A 2,500-nucleotide genomic window follows, 5' to 3' on the forward strand; every position below is an offset into this window, starting at 1 on the left:
AGTGTGAAGGTCATGTGTTCTACATCCTGTATCTTGAACAGGTGTGTGAAGGTCACGTGTCTACATCCTGATCTTTGAACAGGTGTGTGAAGCGTCACGCTGTCTACATTTCCTGATCTTGAACAGGTTTGTGAGAGGTCATGTGTCTACATCCTGATCTTGAACAGGTGTGTGAAGGTCACGTTGCTCACATCCTGATCTTGAACAGGTGTGTGAAAGGTCACGTGTCTACATCCTGATCTTGAACAGGTGCTGTGAGCGTCATGTGTCTACATCCTGATCTGAACAGGTGTGTGAGGAGTCACGTGTCTACACTCTGATCTTGAACAGGTGTGTGCTTGAAGGTCATACAAATCCTGTACACGCCCCTGGCTAGACGGCGCCTTCACGTATACATTTTGATCGAGCGTATGAGACGAATCGATAGGTAGCTAGGTAACACATAGCCGATTTCCTTTGACATTTGATGAGAATTCCACTGAGATTCTGTACCACAGGCTCCTGGAAAGCCTACTTGTGGTTTCAGCGACAGACTAAGCCAGCATCTAAAGACATTCAGCTTTAAGCAGTCTAGCAGAGATGGGAGCAGATGACTGCATGCTAGTTAGCAGCGAGATCTGTTGCAGCAGGGCTATGCCACGCGGTAACTCATTAAATGCTAGATACAAGCTCATTAATTGTCGTTCAACGCTTCTTAGTGCATGGAATCACCCGCTGGCCATCGATACTCGAACGCTTTGATTTAGCTGCAGAATATTAGTTATGAAAAGCAGACAGGTCTCAATAATAGGGGCGCATAAAGTCCACCGGGCAATCTATTGTCAGTTTGCTTGCCCACTTTATTGTCCAAGTTCCGCTGTCCTAATGCGTTTTGGGTATTGTGTTCTTCACGAATTCTTCCCGAAAAGAACGTGTCCACCTCTCCCAAAGGCTCTTTGCACACGCTAAGGTTGAACTCGCGTTTGTAATGTGCAGTTTCATTAATTCATCCCTGCTTTTATTGATCCTCAGTCGCGCGTTTTCTGAGATCGCTTTCAAGCTGTAGCGTTTATCCTGAATATGTGAATGATTACGGGGCAGGAGTCGCAAGCAATTTACTAAGTGCAGAACCTCTAAACATAAAATTTTGCACAGGGGAGAGATAGTGATCCGCTAGAGGGCGCGTTAAGCGCTAACAAAAACGGCTCTGATTGGCTAATTTTGTCTTTTATTTATTTTATTGTTTATTATTTTTGGCTAATTTTGTTTTATTTTAGAATTAGGGATAGGGTTAGGGTTAGGGTTAGGATTAGGGTTACGGTTAACTGATTTCTATATCCACAACTCATTTCTATATTCACTATCTCTCCCCTGAGACCTACTACTAAACATATCCGCAATAACGACTGTAGTTCTACTGTTTTGTTTCTATGTGCTGCGATCAACCATCCATCATCCATCCCATGCTCATCATCAGATTCATCACATCATCATCGAGGTCACGATCATTTCACGATCGAATCAATCACAAGAAGACGCAAGAAGAAGCAGAGAGAAGGCAACCACGTTGGACTCCAGTCCTGACCTCAAAACTATACGAACGTTCGCCCCACGCAGCTTACCTAACCTGAACATACCTAACCTATCTACCCAGCTTCACCCCAATACCCCTTCTGAAGCCTTAGCTTTGTTAAAAACCAATATAAGTTCATATTACGAGTACTGTTTTGAGAAAGTCGAACGTATTGACATGCAACACGTATACCACGGGTGGGGTGGGGTGGGGTGAGGTGTGAGAGGTGGGTGTTTCTGTAAGCTAGCTTCACAGCCGTTTTGTACGTACACTCGTCTAACAGCTCCAATATAGAGCCGGCCCCCTGACACCCCTGATCAGGGAACACCACCGGGTGTACGCAGCACAGCTTGGCAGCCGCCTGGTGTGTTTAATATTCAGACTTCCTGTAACACTAACAACACATGTACAAAAAGCCGGCAAGATCTTCTCCATTGCCATTACGCTGTCAGGTTTCTCGCATTACAACAGAACGATGCAACATTAATGCCAGGTTACACGAATGGCAGCACCGTGAAAGAGATGTCAAGTTCACATCACAGTTCATGGGGGCGAATCTAGTAAATTAGAGCAATTTTTCCTACGCAAAACGGGTGAACCGTCCTATCACACGCCCCGCGCAAATCGGCAATGTGCACATTACACTGGTCTACACAAGCACGCACGCACACACGCACACACGCACGCACGCACGCACGCACACCAGCGCACGCACGCACACCAGCGCGCGCACGCACTTACACATGCACGCACGCAGTGAGAAAAAATCTCAGCAGTGTAGTCCCGTGGAGGAAGTGCACTACCACCATCCCGCGCTGATCAATATGCGAGATGGGACAACAGTTGCTATCAGCGCTTGCTGAAGCCATCTCCGGCCGACTTCTGCCTTTATCGGCGCGTGCAGCCGCCGCGCTGTGATACAGAGATGAATACGGCCCTCCCCCCCCC

The 2,500-nt window shown here is 47.1% G+C and overlaps 1 protein-coding gene across 1 annotated transcript in view; it reads right to left on the reverse strand.

Annotated features, from left to right (window-relative positions):
• Window positions 1-2,500, reverse strand: part of LOC106820807 (LIM domain-containing protein jub-like) — a gene marked incomplete in the record, with an annotated part of 75,084 nt that overhangs the window by 38,763 nt on the left and 33,821 nt on the right.

The sequence above is a fragment of the Priapulus caudatus genome, unplaced genomic scaffold (assembly GCF_000485595.1).
Source record: "Priapulus caudatus unplaced genomic scaffold, Priapulus_caudatus-5.0.1 Scaffold48, whole genome shotgun sequence".
NCBI classification, from domain to species: Eukaryota; Metazoa; Priapulida; class Priapulimorpha; order Priapulimorphida; family Priapulidae; genus Priapulus; species Priapulus caudatus.